Source organism: Triticum aestivum, chromosome 2B, assembly GCF_018294505.1.
Source record: "Triticum aestivum cultivar Chinese Spring chromosome 2B, IWGSC CS RefSeq v2.1, whole genome shotgun sequence".
Lineage (NCBI taxonomy): Eukaryota > Viridiplantae > Streptophyta > Magnoliopsida > Poales > Poaceae > Triticum > Triticum aestivum.
The window spans coordinates 594,109,528-594,130,858 of record NC_057798.1 but is presented as its reverse complement, the minus strand read 5'-3'; positions in this window follow the sequence as shown (position 1 = coordinate 594,130,858).

The window sequence follows — 21,331 nt, the reverse complement described above, 5'->3', positions numbered from 1 at the left end:
CGGGGCCCGAAGCTGTCTAAATCCCTGTCTTGTGTTGTGTCTCTCGATTCCACTCAACCCCTCTCAAGCTACCACATAGATGCGTTGGCCTCGCGACTAAGTCCTGACACTAAGGACATCTGACGTGACAAATCCACGACAGTTGGCGCCCACCGTGGGGCCCGCGCATGGTGGTGAGGAGTTCTTGGAGGGATCTTTTCTAGGGATCGAGAAATTTGCAATTTTCTGGAAGAGAAAGTTCCCGTTTGGAAGGATCTGCGCTAGCTTCAAATTCATCGGTCTACTTATTGCGGGTCAATATTCGCTTGTGCTACTTATTGCGGGTCATTGCGACAGACAAGAATCTGGCGGCAGCCGCCGAAAATCGCCATAAACCGCAGGTTGAACCACCGAAAGCTGCCCTGTCGGATCATGACTCGATCTCGTGTTTATATTATTCAAATCAATATTACAATCGGATCAGTCGAAACCGAAATCAACAACCGTAACCCGGTCTCCTCTGAAGCTACGGCCGCTGCTTCATTGACTCTGCTCCCATTTTTTTCCTTCGGGCCGCTAACTTCGCAACATCTCCATGACCACTATCAACGCTTCTGCGACCGATCGCACGTTGAACCGTCGGACTCCATCGCCGCAAGCTCCGATTCACACGGCCCTGCCCCTCCGATTCACTCGCAGACTTGCTAAAACGCCTTGCCGGCTTGACGCCTCGGCCATGACCGTCCGATTCCGACTCATCCTCACCCGTCCTCTGCTCCGGTTGTAGCCCACCTCGCTGGAGCCCCAGTCACCATCCGCTCGCCTAGCTGGCTACGGTCCTGCCTTGCGATGGGTCGGGCTGAACCGACGCAGCCTCCGCGCAACACCGTCTCCGCGCGCTCGGCTGCTGCCGCGCGGCCTCCCCGTTACCTGGCTGACTCCCGCCCCCGCAGGAATCACCACAGAACTGGTCCGATTTGAACTGGCTCCAGCCGCCACTGGCCTCCGGGCTGCCCTGCGACCCTGCCGGAGCAGGTCTCGGGCCCTTGCCGCCCCGCTGTTTCGTCAACCGCGTGCCGCCCCGGTTTGACATCTCATTCGTCGCGCTTTAGAGCTGCTCAATCGACCAGCCGCTCCACTCTGCTGTGACTTCAAATCGCCGGTCTCCGTCAAGTCTTCTCCGTGGCCTTAATTTGCCTCGGTCTCCAGGGCCCTTTTTCTCCACCACTGTGGTCTCCGTCGGAGCTGGTTGTTCATCTCTGCGGTTGAGCCACCTCTGCTATGGTGCCGCCTTGAACCGTTTGGCGTCGACCCGCCGACCAGCCAGCTTCACACCGCTTCTGCTGCAGCCCCTGTGGCTGGCGACAAGCCGCCGTCTCCGCGGCCGGCCTGGCCGTCGCAGCCTTGTCAAAATTAACATGGGCCTGCCGTGGTTACTACCCGCTTCTGCGTCAACGAGCCACGCCATCAAGTTGTTACAAGCCGCCGTCGTCAGAATTCAGGGCCATAACCCGTTTCCAGGGCCTTAACTCGTCGGCACTTTTCCGAGTCGCCAGCCGTGCTTATGTTGGTTTCTGTCGCCACGGGCCACCGCCGCTCTCAGGCCACCTCTCGCTCGGTTTCGCGCCAAGCCACTGGTCGCCGTTGTCGAGGCCGCGGACGCTGCGATACTGCTTCAGTACGCCTTGTGCTCTGTCGTGTACAACAAGTGCAGAGCAATAAAATCTTCAGATGCCTACGACTGCAGTCCTTGCACATCCGTTGCAAATAGTGTATATGGCATCGGCAAATCGTGGTTCAAGAAAGCAAAATTACTGGTCTATTAGGTGACTATGGATATAATTGCTATTCGTACAATTCTCAAGTGATTTCACAAGGGTATGATTCGGTTAGTGGTAGATGCAAGCTGAGCACACTAAATGGTTATTCTGCTACTGATCGATGGACAATAATTATTCAGCAGCACCGGGTTGTTTAGCGGAAAGCACCTGCTTAATAGGAATGTCCAAGATATCAATCTTGTGGGTGGCAGCATCCTAGGAGTTTCCCATAGCAGGGCAAAGATTTTCAGAAAGTATCAATTCAGGCAGGAGTTTTTGACATGCTCTTGACACTTGATGGAAGTGGGGCTCATGATGGGGCTGATGTGATACATGCCAAATGACAAAGGAGAAAATTGAAAGTGCCGATTATTGGTCTCTCAAAACATGGTGGATAATAACATGCTACTGATAAACAAGACATTTGGGTTTGATACTGCAGTGGAGACAGTATAAAAGAGTTGTCAATTCTGCATATATTGAGGAACATTCTGAATTTCAAGGCATCAGATAAGTGGAGCTGATGGGAAGAAGCAGTGGATTTCTCACAATGCATGCTCCCCTGTTAAACGAACAAGTTGATATTTGCTTAGTACCTGAGCATTGCTAGGTTACCCACGGGCAGTATATAAGGATCATCAGTCGTCCGCACAAATCAGGTGATATCCGTCTAAATCAATTTTATTAGCATAATATTATTTTCGTCAAAGAAACAATTACTCTGGCCTATATCTTTTTATACAGGACAAGTGCTCACTATAAAAGTGATGCCCTACTGCGGACGGCGCGCGCTAGCTGTTTTACACCGGCATCTGTGCATCACACTGATGAATCGGAACACAAACCGCCGCCCCTGTAGTCCGGACAACATCAACAATCCCGCGGCCGACTCTCTTGTCTGTGCTGGCTTATAACCCCGCGGTGGATATTAACTGGCCTGACATATCAGGTGAAGTCCATCCATTATATTTTCATATTAGATATCGCTTTCTTTAAAAAGAGCAATTACTCCGGCTTGCAAAATTATCTAATGCAGGACCCTAAACCGCCATATTGGTGCAAAATTTAAAAAGCCATCAGAAAATTTCCGGCTCACAGTGGTGCTTCCGGTTTATAATCCGGTTTAAGAGGAAACTATCTCTTGCAAAGCTCTGACGCTCTCAATATCCGGTTTAATGTCCGGTTCAAGAAGGATTTATCTCTTGCAATAAGTTAAAAAGGTGCCAAAGAGAACCTGCTGCCATGATGCACGGTTCAAACATGGGTATCCTGCTTTATTGGCCTAACATATTATTGATCACATGGGGGCTTCTGCTTCATAAAGCGGGGTCTCTGTCTTTCTTATCATGCGTGGTTACATGGAGTGGCTCTGTTTTTAAAGCGGACTCCAGTTTACCCCTTGACATTTACTTTTTATACATCACTGGGGGCCTTGGTCGTGTCCGAACCAACGCGACACCTTTTGATAGGCGACAGCCATCAGATCACTTGGGGACATGGTCAAGTCTGAACCAGTCACGCCTCTTGGTCGGCCTAAGGCCACAAAATCACTTGGGGGCTTGGTCGAACCCGAACCATTGCCACGCCTCTTGATCTGGCATATATTCCACGAATCATTTGGGGACCTGGCTGACTTGAATCATTGTCATTCCTATTGGGGGCTTGGTCCTGTCCGACCATGGTAATACCATCTGATCAGCTCAGTATAGCATATTTTTGCAAACGGTTTTTATCATTGCCTTTGCTTCCATATTTTTTTTCATAACTGTTATTTGATTTTTGTTGCGTTTTTTAAACCGACAACGTTTTAATCCGGTTCAACTATCAATTACAAATTGACGGAACACGGTCAAATCTTAATCCGGAGGCTATCTGCCCGGTTTGATTTTCTGTTACCATCCTATTATGGAGTAAACCGGTGTTTATCAACCCGGCTTGACTTTCAATTACAAGTTGTCAATACAGGATCAAGTTATAATCCGGAGACTATCAGCCCGGTCTGGTTTGACTACGAGTCGCCAGTATTATATATGGTTAAACCGGTGTTTATCACAACCCGGTACGGTTTATCATCAACCGGCATAGTATGAAAGGAGTTATCATTACTCAAGATTGGGGTTATTACTCTTACTACAAAAAATTGGTAAACCAATGATGTGATTCAATATCATAGGTATGATATATTTCATTGATTATTCTTAAGTGCAGCCTTGGTTATAAACCTGGGTTATATGTTGGGCATTATGACCCGTCCGGCGGTAAACCGCCAGGACACTTTAAACTTGTTGTATGCAGAGACAGGTTGAATAAAGCATGATGATAAATTATCCGGTGTTTATTAAACCGGCCTGGCTTTAAGACGATAAGTGACCAGTATATATTTGGATTGCGCCATTGGAATCATGCGCTTATAAATGATTGGGTTATATTATTCAAATAGCCAAATTTGGCTGAATTTTCATTATGATATTGGATGAATTTTTCATACCGGATTATATTATCTTGAATAGCCAACATGGCTGGATTTTTATGGTTATTAGTAACCAGTATTATTGAGTTTTCAAAGTCGCTTTAGCGCAACAGTTATTATTTTATCAAAGGATATGATTTATTCTACAATGGAAGGAATAGTCCCGAGTCGCTGCAGGCTCACGACCCGGCACTTGGGGGCTACATTATTCAAATTGAGATTACATGCAAGTCTCATGTCGCTGCAAGCATGCACCATGACACTTGGGGGCTAATGCAAAGTAATTTTCTGCTCATATTATTGAAGACCCGACTCATCACATTATAATGAGTCGGCCCTTGGGGGCTACCAATTGCTCCTGTCAACAGTTCAAGGTACAAAGCTTTTTATTCATTATATTGAAGAGTCCACAGCTCAGTTGGTAAAGCACGAGGCTCTTAACCTTGTGGACGTAGATTCAAGTCCCATGATGAGGGTTACATCATATGGTGTTATTTTTATTGAAGTATATATCAAGTCCCAGCTCAATATTATCTTACTGAGCCGGCCCTTGGGGGCTACACATCATTGCTCAAATCTACATGATTATACCTACAAAGTCCCTGCTCATTATTGCATAATGACCCGACCCTTGGGGGCTACACTGGTTAAAGTTTTTATGAGTATAAGACAATTACAATGTCCCAGGTTGCTGCAAGCATGACAACCCGGCACTTGGGGGCTACATAATATGGAGTATTCAGTTTTTACTAAATGACTGGGATGAACAACATGGATTTCTTCTTAAGTGGCAGTATTTATATTGAAGCAAGTCTTAAGCCATCAGTTTGTTCTGCTCAAGACTTGGGGGCTATAGGTATTATATTATTATCGAAGAACTATTTTCAAATTCTCTGTTTTGAGCAAACTGGATTAACCCGGCGTCACCAATCATTATGACCCTGTGTCTGTAACCCGGCGTCATCAATAATCATGAACCGGCATTAGCAACAATCATGAACCGGTGTTGGCAACAATCATGACCCGGAATTATCAGTTTTTATAACCAGACAATGGTGGTAATCATAAACCGGCAAGTTTTACATCTTCAAGCCGGCTGGATATCAGTTGAATATTTCCGAGACTAATATTTTGTCAAGTCAAAGCATTGAAGGCCGATTCAAATGGATTCTTTATTTACAAATATCTTCTGCAAGCAAATTGATTATGAAGATGGTTATTAACTTGGAAGGAAGAAATGACAAGGATTTAAGGATGATCAAGTGTCGGCTTACAAGTATATTTAAACCGGAGCACAACCCGACAAATTTGTTCTTGTTGCAGATCAGTTTAACATGGATGAATCCAAATTAAACTGGGGGCTAATGTCGGGGATATACCCCGTGGTATAAACCGCCGGATGTATGACCCGGCTAGAGTTTGGCGATTCACTGGCAACCCACTTGGACATGGCGGTTTACGGTTCATTGGTAATCCGGCAGGCGGGTCAGAGGAGCGACAAGACCTAGTGGCCCAACGGGCGGTTTATGGAAGGCCGGATCATGCTATGGTGGGCCGGTTTAAGAGAAAAGGCGTGAGGAATATTTACTTTACAAGGAAGACCCGGACTTGTATCCGGTTTGTATTAGAATGGAGACTAGTCCTAATCCTAATAGGACTCCACATGTAACCCGCCCCTTCAACATATATAAGGAGGGGCAGAGCTCCCCAAAGAGGGACAAGCTACAAGAAAGAAGAAACAATCTTAGGGCTAGACACAAAGAGGAGAGCCGGTTTACAGCGACTCCCTCGTGATGATAATGAGACCTAGCCTCAAACAACATGTAGGGTTTTTACCGGATGATGTTTCCCGGGGCCCGAAGCTGTCTAAATCCCTGTCTTGTGTTGTGTCTCTCGATTCCACTCAACCCCTCTCAAGCTACCACATAGATGCATTGGCCTCGCGACTAAGTCCTGACACTAAGGACATCTGATGTGACAAATCCACGACATGGTTAGTAAATGACATTTGATCTATGCATTATGTAGGTTCATGCCATGCCTTTTTTGCCATGATAAGTTCCTGTAACATGTTGTTTGATAGCTCTAAACATGGCAACCTGATGTTATTTTCTGCGATCTTGCCATGTGTATTTGAGCATGTTCTAGTAGTTTCTGGAGATAGCTCAGTGTTCATGTTTTGTAATGTTTTACCTGTACATCATGCCCATGTCTTTGTTTTCATGTTGAGATGATGTAGCTTATTGTTTTGATGCTTGCAATATGCCTAGTTGCTGTTTTGGACAGATTGTTGCTATAACTTGTATAGTGTGTGTGTGTTGAACCGTTGCTCCGTTTTGAGTGTGCTCTATATGAAACTTGCTTAGAATTGCATGTAGATTCATATTATCATGTTGCATCCTTTTTTGGTGTGTTTGCTTGATGTTTGGGTGCATTTTGCATTAATGCCATGTTTAACTTGTGTTGCTCATATCTTCTAGGCCGTAGCTCCGAACTAAGTGAACTTTATATGTAACTTGACTAGAATCTTGTGTGGATCATCTTGGTTCATCTTAACTTGCCGTTTAACAACTTTAACATAAGGTTTATTCAGATCTGGACCAATTTCGAAACTTGCATATGAGGACTTACCAGATTTGTTATATGTTGTTTCCGGCCTCATTTAAACTTGCCTTGATGTGTTACTCTTGTTTGCATAATCTCTTGCCATGAGTAGCTTCATGTAGCCTTGTCATGCATCATGCTTGTTTGTGCATCATGTCTTGTTCATGTGTGGTGTGTTTACTATGTTGTGTGCTTCTTCTCGATAGTTCCGGTTTCGTTGCGATCATGAGGATTCGTTTGTCTACGCTTGGTTCGTCTTCGTGGCTTCATCTTCTTCATGGACTCGTTCTTCTTCCTTGCGGGATTTTAGGAAAGATGACCGCTACCCTGGATCTCACTATTATCATTGCTATGCTAGTTCCTTCGTTCTATCGCTATGCTGTGTTACCTATCTTTTGCTTTCAAGCCTCCCAAATTGCCATGAACCTCTAACCTTTGACTCCCTTCCTAGCAAACTGTTGCTTGGCTATGTTACCGCTTTTGCTCAGCCCCTCTTATAGCGTTGCTAGTTGCAGGTGAAGTTGAAGATTGCTCCATTGTGGACAGGATTATGTTTTGGATATCACAATATCTCTTATTTAATTAATGCATATATATACTTGGTAAAGGGTGGAAGACTCGGCCTTATGCCTGGTGTTCTGTTCCACTCTTGCTGCCCTAGTTTCCGTCATACCGGTGTTATGTTCCCGGATTTTGCGTTCCTTACGCGGTTGGGTGATTTATGGGACCCCCTTGACAGTTCGCTTTGAATAAAACTCCTCCAGCGAGGCCCAACCTTGGTTTTACCATTTTCCTCACCACCACCTATACCCTTCCCTTGGGTCGGCCAACCCGAGGGTCATCTTTATTTTAGCCCCCCCGGGCCAGTGCTTGTCTAAGTGTTGGTCCGAACTGGGCAGACTGCGGGGCCACCTCGGGGCAACTCGAGGGCTGGTTTTACTCGTAGGCTGACCTATCCGGTGTTGCCCTGAGAACGAGATATGTGCAGCTCCTATCGGGATTGTTGGCACATCAGGCGGCTTTGCTGGTCTTGTTTTACCATTGTCGAAATGTCTTGTAAACCGGGATTCCGAGTCTGATCGGGTCTTCCTGGGAAAAGGTATATCCTTCGTTGATCGCGAGAGCTTATCATGGGCTAAGTTGGGACACCCCTGCAGGGTTTAAACTTTCGAAAGCCGCGCCCGCGGTTCTGGGCAGATGGGAATTTGTTAATGTCCGGTTGTAGATAACTTGACACCAGATCCGAATTAAAGCGCATCAACCGTGTGTGTAGCCATGATGGTCTCTTTTCGGCGGAGTCCGGGAAGTGAATACGGTTTCTGTGTTATGATTGACGTAAGTACGAGTTCAGGAGCACCTCTTGATCATTGCTAGCTTCACGACCGTTCCGCTTGGTCTCTTCTCGCTCTTATTTGCGTATGTTAGCCACCATATATGCTTAGTCGCTGCTGCAACCTCACCACTTTACCCCTTCCTTTCCCATTAAGCTTTGCTAGTCTTGATACCCATGGTAATGGGATTGCTGAGTCCTCGTGGCTCACAGATTACTACAACAATAGTTGCAGGTACAGGTTATGCGATGATCATGATGCGAGAGTGATGTTTGCTTGTTTTGGAGTTCTTCTTCTGCTTCTTCTTCGATCAGGGATAGGTTCCAGGTCGGCAGCCTGGGCTAGCAGGGTGGATGTTGTTTGAGTTTCTGTTTGTGTTTCATCCGTAGTCGGATGTTGATCTTATGTATTGTGATGTTGTATTCGTGTGGCATTGTATGCCCCTTGTATGTATCCCCATCTATTATGTAATGTTGATGTAATGATATCCACCTTGCAAAAGCGTTTCAATATGCGGTTCTATCCTTGGTGGGACCTTCGAGTCTCTTTAGGATAGTATCGCATATTGGGCATGACAAGTTGGTATCAGAGCCTCGACCGACCTTAGGAGCCCCCTTGATTTATCGTGTAGTTTGGCCGTTGTTGAGTCTAGAAGAAAACTATTTTTTCTGAGTCTAGTTATATCGGAGAGTAGGAATTCTTTTTACTCCTCAGCCCCTTCGTCGCTCTGGTGAGGAATCTTGACGTAGGTGTTTTGAACTACTCCTCTTCCCTTTCAAATTTTTCTTTAGGATCACGCGGTTAGTTTTTGTTTGTTGGTTCTCATATCTTTTCATCCGGTGCATTTCTCGTCAAGTTGACTCGACCCTCTTCATCTTTGCGAGATCAATCCTCAGTTCTTCCTCCACGACGTTGTTTTCTCTGTCCTCAGTTGTTTTTCTTTTCCCACCCGCCCACCCTTCTTCTTCTCGGAACCGGAGTCCGTAATCGAGTATCCATCTTACTCGTGCGAAGTCTTTGCTTTCTTTCCTCAATGATTTCAACCGGTGCTTTCTCTTCAAGATATTTGTCGGTTTCCCCTTCCAAGTTGCATTTGTTTTCCCGCCCTCCCACCCTCTTCTTCCCGGAGCCTCAGTCTCTTTCGAGCATCAATTTTCATTCATGTGGAACCTCTTCAGTCTTTCGTAAATCATTTCAACCGGTGAATTCTCGTCTTTGTGGACATTCTTCATCTCTTTTCCGGTGGATTCAATTCTAATTTTTGGTAGTGATTATATTCTTTTCCTCGGCCCAAATGTTTTCCTTGCTCGTTCGTCTCTCGCCAGTTTATCCTTCCGGAGTGTTCAAGACATCTCAGGAGATTCGTCCGTGTTCGAGTTAATTCGAGGTTGTCACCTCATTCAAATATTTCAATTGTTCTGGTGCATCATCTATCTTTTCAACAATCCTTTTCAATGGTGTTATCTCTTTAGTGGGCCCTAACCAACAGGTCTTTTTCCAGGATCTTATCTGACTCTTCTAATTCCCCCGGAGTTATTCTCAATTCTTTTCAAAGCGTGACGTAAGAATGAATTCCATCAGTCACATGCCTTCTCCAAGATCATTTCCAAACTCTTTTCATTGTTGGCTCAACCTTTTCGGTTTTCATTCTCCCGGAGTATCTCAGTAATTTTGGTGGTGTTTCTTGTCGTCATTTGAAGATCGAAGAAGAGTTTTCCTCTAAATCTTATCCGTGCTCTCGAAGAGTCGTGGTTCTAGCTTCATATCATCCTCTCGAAGTATTTCAGTTTATCAGATATTCTTTCTTACCCATCTGGAGTATGTCAGAAGTTGTTTTCCCGTTTCTTTTCACCGGAGGCCATCTTCCATAAGAATTCTCCGTCCTCACATTTCAGCTACCGTTATCCAATTATCCCGGTGCTTTATTCAAGTGCTTTTAATCAGATTGAGTTCTTCCCGTTCTCTTGCATCTAAATCCCCTCGAGCATATTTGTTCTTCTAATTCTTCCCGACGATTCATTATCTTTCGTCAGTCATTTTGATTTCTTACGGTGGTTTTTTCAGATTTCTTTCCTTTGGTTATCATATCAATCCATTCGTTCTTTCAATCCTACCGGTGGTTCATGAAGACCTTCTCAAGTTTGCGATATGGCACCCCTTAATCCTTTTTCGAGAAGAATAAGTAGTATGCAAAATCCATTGCTTGTCATCAATTTAATTTGAGGAAGGATAAGCATACAATAAATCTTATTCTTATTTCATCCAAGTGAGTAATCCCTTCCTTCGGAGTTTGTTCTTGGTGAATAAATTCTAGTTCCAAGTGTTTTCATCTTTTATTTCCCGGAGTTCAAAGTTTCCTTAGCCATCTCGTCGGAACCTCCATCTAAATCATCGCAAGGCTCGTCTTATTCTTTCATCCTTCAACTATCTCAGAATCCTTTTGTTACCGGAGTTCTTCATGGTGGTTCGTCATGATTTAATTCATTCTTCAGGAGTTCATCAAGATTTTGTTGGTGGAGTTCAAGTATCTTTGCTTCTCATCTCGAAGTGCAATTAAGTCTCCATATTCTTTTGAAGTGGAGTTTTGCATTTCTTCGTTCTTCTCAGATATTCAAGCTTTTGGTTCTGGCATAACTTAACCTCAAGTTTTGAGATGTTTTGATAAGTCCACAACTAGCTTATTCTTTCATTGTTGATTTTCTCAACAACTCCATTCAATCCTTCCTTCTAAGTTCTTTTCAATTCTTTCAATTCTTCCGGAGGCATTACGTGGCTTATGTCGTCAAGTGTCATTCCGTCCTCTCAAGCTCGTATTCTATTCCTCCATGTTTCAGCCGGAGTGCTGCCTAAATCCTTTCAGTCTTATTCGTTTCTTATCTCGTTCTAACTGGAGTGGTTTCATAGTCTATCTGATTCCGTGAGACTTTGATTCTCGTCATTCTCGTCTTTCCTCTCTTTTTCTCGAGTGCTCTCGATTCTTTGCTTCTTCTCTTGAGTTCTTGTTTCACCTCATCCTTTTTCCCTTCCGTCTCGGTCCTAAGATCTCGGGATGAGATCTGTTGTTAGTGGAGGAGTGTTGTACCGCCCCGGATTCGATGCGCCAGTTGTCTGCCAGTTATTCGCCGTTGTTGCCATGTCATTTGCTTGCGTGTTGCATTTTACCATGTCATCATGTGCATTGCATTGCATACGTGTTCGTCTCATGCATCCGAGCATTTTCCCCGTTGTCCGTTTTGCAATCCGGCGCTCCTATGTCCTCCGGTGTTCCCCTTTTGTCTCTCATTGTGAGTGGGTGTTAAACATTCTCGGAATGGACCGAGTCTTGCCAAGTGGCCTTGGTATAGCACCGGTAGACCGCCTGTCAAGTTTCGTGCCATTTGGAGTTCGTTTGATACTCCAACGGTTAACCGCGTAGCCCGAAACCCCCCCTCTCTTTGCAGCCCAACACCCTTCCAAACTGGCCCAAAACCCATCTAACTCCCCTCCATGCTCTCGGTCGTTCGATCATGATCGTGTGGGAGAAAACCGTGCCTCATTTGGACTCTCCTAGCTCCCTCTACCTATTTATATGTGCTCTCCCCGAAAATCCCGCAGATCAAACCCTAGCCCCGCTCCCCTCGCGCGCCGGACATGTCCAACCCCACCGGACATGTCCGGCCTCCACCTCGCTCCTGCCAATCGCGGCCTGCCACGTCACCTCCTCCGCCGCCCGCCCCACGCGCCGCCGAAGCCCGCGAGGCCCATCGCCGGCCCTCCCCGGGCCCGCGCCCGAGCTTCACCGCGCCCGCAGGCCCGGCTTCCCGCGCCCCGTCGCCTGGCCCGTCCGCCGCCGCGCCGAGCTTCGTCGGCGCCCGCCTCCGCCGCCGTTCGTCGCCGGCGCGCCTCGCCCTCCGCCCCGCGCGCCTCCCGGCCCGGATCCACCGTCGCCCAGGTCGCCCACCCCCTCACGCCCGGATCGCCGCCTCTGTCGCGCAGGGTGCCGTCTCCGCCGTCCCGCTCCCCGCTCGCCGGCCGGAGTTCGTCGCCGGCCATGCCACGCCCGAGCGCGCGCCTCCGCCCGGCTGCCGCGGCCTCGCGCCGGAGCCGCACCGCCCCGCCTCCTCCGGCGATCCCCGGCGCCTCGGCCCCATCTCCGGCCCCCTTCCTCGCCTCCGGTGCCGCCTTCCCCGTCGTCTTCTCCGGTGAGCTCCGGATCTGCCTCGAAATCCGCGCCCGGGTTAACCCCAGATCCGGAGGTGATTTTTCCTCTAAGTCCCGAATATTTTTGCATAATCATGGCATGTTCATCGCATCATATCTCTGTATCCGTAGCTCCATTTTGTGCGTGTAATATGTCAAATTGTTCATCTCAACGAGTACTTCATTTGATTCCATTGCATCATGTTCATTTGAGTTCATCTTGATGCCTGAATCATTGTTGCAAGAGTGCTTCATAATGTTGTCTGCTGTCTGTTAACAGAACATGCTCTTTTGTCATTTTTGCCATGATTGATGTGTGCATCCTATGAGGTTGATGTCTACATGTGTTTTGATCTATGCTATGTCTTCTTTACAGAGGTGCTTACCATGTATTTTTGTGATCAATGTGGTGACTAGCACAAGCATGCAAACTAGGCTTCGTGATGTTGCTGATTTAGTCCCTGTTCCGCTGTTATTTTAATGCCATGTAAACATGATGCTACAAAGAGATCCATGCATATTTTGAGATACTTCAGTAAGTGTGTTTTGAACATATGGTTATGCTCTATCGATCCCTGCCCTTGGTTGCAATTATGGAGTAGTCTAGAATGTCTTTTTCTTGCTGTACTTTTGCTACAAAATGTTTCCTGGCAGATTGTTTACATGCTATTCAATTTTGCCAAGGTCGTTGTAGTTGATCCTTGCATGCTATGAACTTGTTCTTGCCTTGGGTTGTTTCATAAACATGTCTTATTGCTGATGCTATGCTTATCTTGACATGCAATGATTTGTGGTGAGTGAATCGAGCTTGTTAAGTAGGGTACTTGATGTTGCTGTTTTGCTAGGCTGAATCTGTTATTTCGTGATGCTATGTAAACCTGCTGCTACAAATCATTCTATGCATAATCTGGAGATGTTCACTAAGGGTGTTTTGTTCTACATGTTATGCTCTATCCATCCATGCCCCTGGTTGCATTTATAGTTTGCTGTAGCTTGTCGTAATCTTGCTCCAAAGTTGCTAAAGAATGTTGCTGTCAACCTGTTAACATTAAGTTCAGTTGTTGCCATGATTGTTGCTAGTGATCCATGCACCCTATGACCTTTCTCTTGCCATGCTTAGCTTCACAAACATGCCTTCTTACTGTTGGTTGCCTTGCCTTGCCATATATTGCTCTGTGGTGAGTGGTACAAGCTCACCAACATGCCTTCATAATTCTGTTCCTGCCATGTATGAATATGTATTATAACTTGCTATGTTTACATGGGTGCCATCATATTTTCTGTTCCTTTTTGGCTTATGGTCAGTAAAGGACATTTGATCTATGCATTATGTAGGTTCATGCCATGCCTTTGTTTGCCATGATAAGTTCCTGTAACATGTTTTTTGATAGCTCTAAACATTGCAACCTGATGTTATTTTCTGCAAAGTCTGAAACTGTTATTACTTGCAATCTTGCCATGTGTGTTTGACCATGTTCTAGTAGTTTCTGGAGATAGCTCAGTGTTCATGTTTTCTAATGCTTTACCTGTACATCATGCCCATGTATTTGTTTTCATGTTGAGATGCTGTAGCTTATTGTTTTGATGCTTGCAATATGCCTAGTTGCTGTTTTGGACAGATTGTTGCTATAACTTGTATAGTGTGTGTGTGTGTTGAACCGTTGCTCCGTTTTGAGTGTGATCTATATGAAACTTGCTTAGAATTGCATGTAGCTTCATATTATCATGTTACATCCTTGTTTTGGTGTGTTTGCTTGATGTTTGGGTGCATTTTGCATCAATGCCATGTTTAACTTGTGTTGCTCATATCTTCTAGGCCGTAGCTCTGAACTAAGTGAACTTTATATGTAACTTGACTAGAATCTCGTGTAGATCATCTTGGTGCATCTTAACTTGCTGTTTAACAACTTGAACATAAGGTTTATTGAGATCTGGACCAATTTCGAAACTTGCATATGAGGACTTACCGGATTTGTTATATGTTGTTTCCGACCTCATTTAAACTTGCCTTGATGTGTTGCTCTTGTTTGCATCATCTCTTGTCATGAGTAGCTTCATGTAGCCTTTTCATGCATCATGCTTGTTTGTGCATCATGTCTTGTTCATGTGTGGTGTGTTTACTATGTTGTGTGCTTCTTCTCGATAGTTCCCATTTCGTTGCGATCGTGAGGATTCGTTCGTCTACGCTTGGTTCATCTTCGTGGCTTCATCTTCTTCATGGACTCGTTCTTCTTCCTTGCGGGATTTCAGGCAAGATGACCGCTACCATGGATCTCACTACTATCATTGCTATGCTAGTTGCTTCGTTCTATCGTTATGCCGCGTTACCTATCTTGTGCTTTCAAGCCTCCCAAATTGCCATGAACCTCTAACCTTTGACACCCTTCCTAGCAAACCATTGCTTGGCTATGTTACCGCTTTTACTCAGCCCCTCTTATAGCGTTGCTAGTTGCAGGTGAAGTTGAAGATTGCTCCATGGTGGACAGGATTATGTTTTGGACATCACAAAATCTCTTATTTAATTAATGCATCTATATACTTGGTAAAGGGTGGAAGACTCGTCCTTATGCCTGGTGTTTTGTTCCACTCTTGCCGCCCTAGTTTCCGTCATACCGGTGTTATGTTCCCGGATTTTGTGTTCCTTACGCGGTTGGGTGATTTATGGGACCCCCTTGACAGTTCGCTTTGAATAAAACTCCTCCAGCAAGGCCCAACCTTGGTTTTACCATTTGCCTCACCACCACATATACCCTTCCCTTGGGTCGGCCAACCCGAGGGTCATCTTTATTTTAGCCCCCCCCCCCCGGTCCAGTGCTTGTCTAAGTGTTGGTCCGAACCGGACAGACTGCGGGGCCACCTTGGGGCAACTCGAGGGCCGGTTTTACTCGTAGGCTGACCTATCCGGTGTTGCCCAGAGAACGAGATATGTGCAGCTCCTATCGGGATTGTCGGCGCATCGGGCGGCTTTGCTGGTCTTGTTTTACCATTGTCAAAATGTCTTGTAAACCGGGATTCCGAGTCTAATCGGGTCTTCCTGGGAGAAGGTATATCCTTCGTTGATCGCGAGAGCTTATCATGGGCTAAGTTGGGACACCCCTGCAGGGTTTAAACTTTTGAAAGCCGCGCCCAAAGTTATGGGCAGATGGGAATTTGTTAATGTCCGGTTGTAGATTACTTGACACCAGATCCGAATTAAAACGCATCAACCGTGTGTGTAGCCGTGATGGTCTCATTTCGGCGGAGTCCGGGAAGTGAACACTATTTCTGTGTTATGATTGACGTAAGTACGAGTTCAGGATCACCTCTTGATCATTGCTAGCTTCACGACCGTTCCGCTTGCTCTCTTCTCGCTCTTATTTGCGTATGTTAGCCACCATATATGCTTAATCGCTGCTGCAACCTCACCACTTTACCCCTTCCTTTCCCATTAAGCTTTGCTAGTCTTGATACCCATGGTAATGGGATTGCTGAGTCCTCGTGGCTAACAGATTACTACAACAACAGTTGCAGGTATAGGTTATGCGATGATCATGACGCGAGAGTGATGTTTGCTTGTTTTGGAGTTCTTCTTCTGCTTCTTCTTCGATCAGGGATAGGTTCCGGGTCGGCAGCCTGGGCTAGCAGGGTGGATGTCGTTTGAGTTTCTGTTTGTGTTTCATCCGTAGTCAGATGTTGATCTTATGTATTGTGATGTTGTATTCGTGTGGCATTGTATGCCTCTTGTATGTATCCCCATCTATTATGTAATGTTGATGTAATGATATACACCTTGCGAAAGTGTTTCAATATGCGGTTCTATCCTTGGTGGGACCTTCGAGTCTCTTTAGGATAGTATCGCATATTGGGCGTGACAGCGTACTGCTCAGGCTGATAGTTGGTGCGGGGTGCAGGAGATCTTGGCTGCTGATAGGTTGGTCTGACTGGGGCTGGCTGCCACTGGCGAGGTTTCTGGTTGCTGGAGCTACCCTTGTTGATCATCTTGCGCTTACGAGTATCATCCAAAGTACGTGCTTGTCTTCAAGCATGAGTGCCTTATTCACCAGATCAGGAAAGGTTGGGCAGTCACACACAACATGCGAGTACTGCAGAGTCTGATTAAGGCCTTCCATCAAGTGCTCTCTTTTGGCAGCCGTGCTGACATCCTCAGGAGCATATCTCGACAGAACACTGAACTTCTGCATGTACTCCTTGAGAGTGCCACTTCCTTGCTTCAGGGCTCGGAATTCACGCTTTTTGGTGGCCATGATTCCAGAAGAAATGTGGGCCTTGCGGAACTCTGCCTTGAAGTCATTCCATGTGATGGCTTGCCCAGCATGCATGACCTTGAATCCATCCCACCAAGCTCTCGCAGTTCACCCGAGATAGTGGGCAGCATAAGCCACCCTCTCACGGTCTTCAGTGCAGCTGACTAGTTCCAACAGATGCTCAATGGTGCAGACCCAGTCGTCTGCATCCAAGGGTTCAGCAATCTCGATAAAGGTGGGTGGTGCATGCTTCTTGAGCTTAGCCAACATGGAATGTCCATTGTTGTTCCCTGCCGGCTGGCGGTTGTTTGTGCCAGCTTGGGAAATCATCTGGAGGGCTGAAGTGTTGGCTTGGCGTTCCTCTCGGAAGGCTTGGAGAAGCTGAGCCACGTCCATGTTCGGAGGTGGAGGCGATGGTGGAGTTTTTCCTTGGGTTTGGTCCTGGCTGGCTCCTCCTTGGGTGAATCCTCTGGCTTCTTGCTGCTACGTAGAGGTACCAGTACAAGCTACAACACGCGTCCTATTGGAGCGGTCAAGGTCTCATGATTGGGATAAAATGAGGGAAAACAATGTAGATGGGGTGCCTAGTAATGGGGTGGGTGTGACACAATTTAAGTTAAGCAATGGCCGGAAGGGCCAAACTCATGCATTAAAACCAAATGGGTGATGTAGTCATTTAGAAGTTCCCGAAAGAGAAAGTACGACTTCCATCAAAACAAGTCGAAAGCAAACACAACACAACATGGTTTCATTTGAACCATTACATGGACTCGACTTCGCATAAGGGGTACACGACCTATCCTACCTAAAGGGTTTCGGACTGGCCTATCCTAGTCCTGAATGGTGTCTAAGTGGTGGAATGCTCGGTCACGTATTCTGGCTCCTCTGGGTCTTCCTCCTCATCTTCATCCGTCTTAGTTTCTTCGTCACTTGAAGGAGTGGGGGAGTGGAGGAGTTGAACACGGCACTGCTTTGCCGGTGGCACCATGAAGAGGTTGCGATAGTGCTTTGTCATCATACGGTGTGGCTAAGATGATCCCTTGGCATGCGTAACCTGTAGGGGTCGCCCGCCTCGATAGGCAACAACGTGCTGTCCAGAGGGTGCACCATCCTTCTTGATCATGTCCGCCTTTGCCTAAGCTAGGTGGAGGAGTTCCTTAGTCTCATGGAGTTCCTTCCGGAGCTCCATCGACTCCGAGGCTTGGTGTTGTGCCAGGCTATCAGCACACAAGCTGAAATAGGTCTGGAAATGGAGGGGAAGTCCCTCGTCCATGGGTGGAGCTGGTTCACTGCTCTCGTCATCACCCTCCTTCTGGTAAGGAAAGTAATGGGTCGCTGGCTTGCTTGCCATCTCTAGGAGAATATCCCGTAGGCGAGTCAACGCCTTGAGTGCAGCAGTCTCAACGGCGGGGAGCAAGGTCGCCATATGGGGTCCTTCACAGAACCAGCTCGTCGGAGAGCCGTTCGCCCTCACGACTACCTCCACGTGATACTCCTTGGTGTTGTTGATCCAATACTCGTGATGGGAGAAGGTGGGGGCTCAAGTGAACTTGCACTTCTTGAGGCTGTCCTCAAGACGAACGGGAAATCCGGTGGTCAGGAAGTCCTTGGGTATGACGGCCATCTACAAAAGTGGAAGGGGAAAGGTCAATAGAGGATATGTGACCCATGTTTGGGATATTTTTAGAAAAAGTAGGTATATAGGTAATTTTGTAAATAGTGTCACTCTAACTGACTTCCATGCTAACTAAGGATTCCTATAGTCAGAATGGCTGTGATACCAGCTCTGTGGGGACCCCGACTCATACGTCGAGATCACCGAATGCACGTGTACAGATCCCAGAGATCAATGCTCATTGAACACACAGAAGCTGAATAACAAGAGTCTTACATCCATACATACCATCTTACAGAAATTATGACCATTATGGTCAAGTCTTACATAGATAAAGCCTCAAGGGATGAATATCAAATGAAACACAAGCAGCGGAAATCTTCATCGATAAGTAGAACCCATGCCATGTGCCTTAACCCTACAGACATTCTGACTGGGAAGCGTCCTAATTCGCATGTTCGTCACCAAAGAACTCTTCCTCAAACCCTTGTTCCTCCATGCCTGGCCAATTAAATAACCAGTGGCAAGCCAATGAGTACTTTGAATGTACTTGCAACCAACCCATGTTTTTGGATCAAGGTAACAATCCATGATGTAACAGCAAGTAGGCAACGTGGCATCAAGCTAGTTGGAAATAGAACAACATGTCCTTTCAATTTGTGAAACATGCATCAATGGACTCTGGTAACCATGTGAACAGGTTACAGATATCAACTTAAATAGAGTTTAGAACAACTCTAGCTTAATCAATGCATCAAGTCTTTACTTGATCCATGCAACTTACACATACCAACTTTGTAAAGTTCTAGACATAGTTTAAGTAGCACCACCCAACTGTCCTTGACCACAGACACGACTATTCGTATAGTTCGACACTCTGCAGAGGTTGTGCACTTTACCCACAAGAATCGGGGAGCTTTTGTGTAATCCATGATCCCGCAGTACCTCAAGTACTCGGGGGAAGCACCTGATCACCATCTTTCCCTAGGCAACACTAACATAGGGTCCACTCATTGGTACACGGCCCTCGTGTATAATCACAAGTATTTGGGATGTTGCCCTTTTCATTATCATGCATACATGAAGGGACTAACGTGTGTCCGGTGCCTTGTGAAAATAGTCATGGCCGCCTATCCAAGCACAACCCCATCCCGAGAGTGACCTCATGTCACGACTGTCACTAGTAATGCGGGCATGCACCATGCTAGTATCAGACTAGGTAATTAACAATGCCCCGTCCCACAAGGAGTACAGTGGTTGCACATGTTTGGTTGGGACGGCAATCATACCTTAAATCTAATCCATCATTTTACTCAGACAAATGCCTGCTCCGGTACACCACTTCTTCCTCAAGTCGTGACCTAGTTCAACATCACACACGGACATTAGGGGCACCCGGTGGGGTTTTCGAAAGAATACAAACCCAAGGTGATCATGCAACATCATGCGTCAATACCAAGTCTTTTTCATCGCATCTTTAGCACATGGTAGAGATATGAACATGCAAGTTGCAATGGCATGCATCAATGCAACGATTATATCAAGCTCATAATCAACAAATTCATCATGCATACGGAAAATTAATCGATCAACAAGAGAGGTGTATCATGGTCAAAGGGCTGCTTGCCTTGCTTGGCTTGCTCTTCAAAGTCTTCAAGTCCTTTTCCTTCTTCTTCTCCAACTACTTCATCAAATACATTACCTATTCATCGCAAAAGAAACAACAAAAATTAAGGCAATTGTAAAACAGAAAAACCAAAGTGCTCAGAAAAATGTCAACATATTCTTGTTAAATACTAGGGTGAAAACTAAGAAGGGGAAAATTCCTAGTTTTGGATTTGGAGTTAAGGAATAGTGGAAATGGATTTTCAGATAGGAAAATAAATGCTCAAATTTGAATTTAAATTTGAATAGTACAAAAAAGTGTGATGGATTTTGCGGAAGTTACATCATTAAATAGGTGGGAGTTTTATAAGAATAAAGGAGCTGGAATTATTGCATTTGGACACTTATTTAATCCTGTGGAATTTTTGTAAGTTTTGACAAAAAAGAAAAAGAGAAGGGGCACTACGTGACTGGGCCAGAACGGCGACTGTGTCGCAGGCCCAGAGGGGAAAGAGGCCAGGCGAGCTGAGGCACGCGCGCCAGGTTTCAAACCTAACGGGCGGGGCCCGGTCGTCAGTGGGAGAGAGAGGAGCGAAGGGGAGGAGAGTATGACAGGAGGGGCCCACCTGTCATCTCTGACCTCGCGACCAGAGGGCCGGCGAGCTCACCGGCGACAATGCAGGGCACAACGGGGTCGGGCGAGGGCACGACTGGGCTCAGCGTCCAGTCACCGTTCGGGTGGTGGTGGTCGCCGTCACCGGAGTGGCCTGGTTCGCCAGGGACGAGGTCATCCGGCGGAGGAGCTTCGGGCATTGACAGCTCCGGCCATTTCCGGCTGCAAAAGAAGCATGGAGGAGAGGGGAAATGATCAGTGAGCCGAGGATGTTCCAGATCGAGGAAGGGGAGCGGCGGAGAGGGTTTGTACCGTGCGAACTCCGGCGAGCCGAACTTCGGAGCTCGAGCTCGAGCTCGATCTCGAGCTCGGGCTGCCCTGGAGACAAATGGGTGGTGCGGGAGGCTAATTAGGACTGTGGGGGAGCAACAGGGAGACAAATGGAGGCTCGGGCTGGCCTTATATGGGCTGGCCGTGGTGTCGTTAACGCGGAACAATCGCTTGCACCGGGATGCCGTGTGGGTGGCGCTCTCTCGGCCATCGCGCTGCTGCAATGTCGGTGCCAGTGAGAGGTCGCGTCGGGCGTGAATGCGGCATTGATGTTCTGGATCCACAATCAGGCGGGAAGCGCACGCTAGCAATGGAAGGGGTTTCAGTAGGCCAGGGCGGTCAAATGCTGGCGTGGTGGTAAAATGTGAACTCATGGATGACGAGCCTTTAAACACTACAAAAAAAGACACATCCATGTCATTTTTGGCCAAACGAAATTTTTTCTGTCATACTTATGACACTTCTATGACGATAATTGTGACAAAAACCGGTATCATCATAGATGTGGTGGGCTCCTACTTCTATGACAAAAAAGCATGAC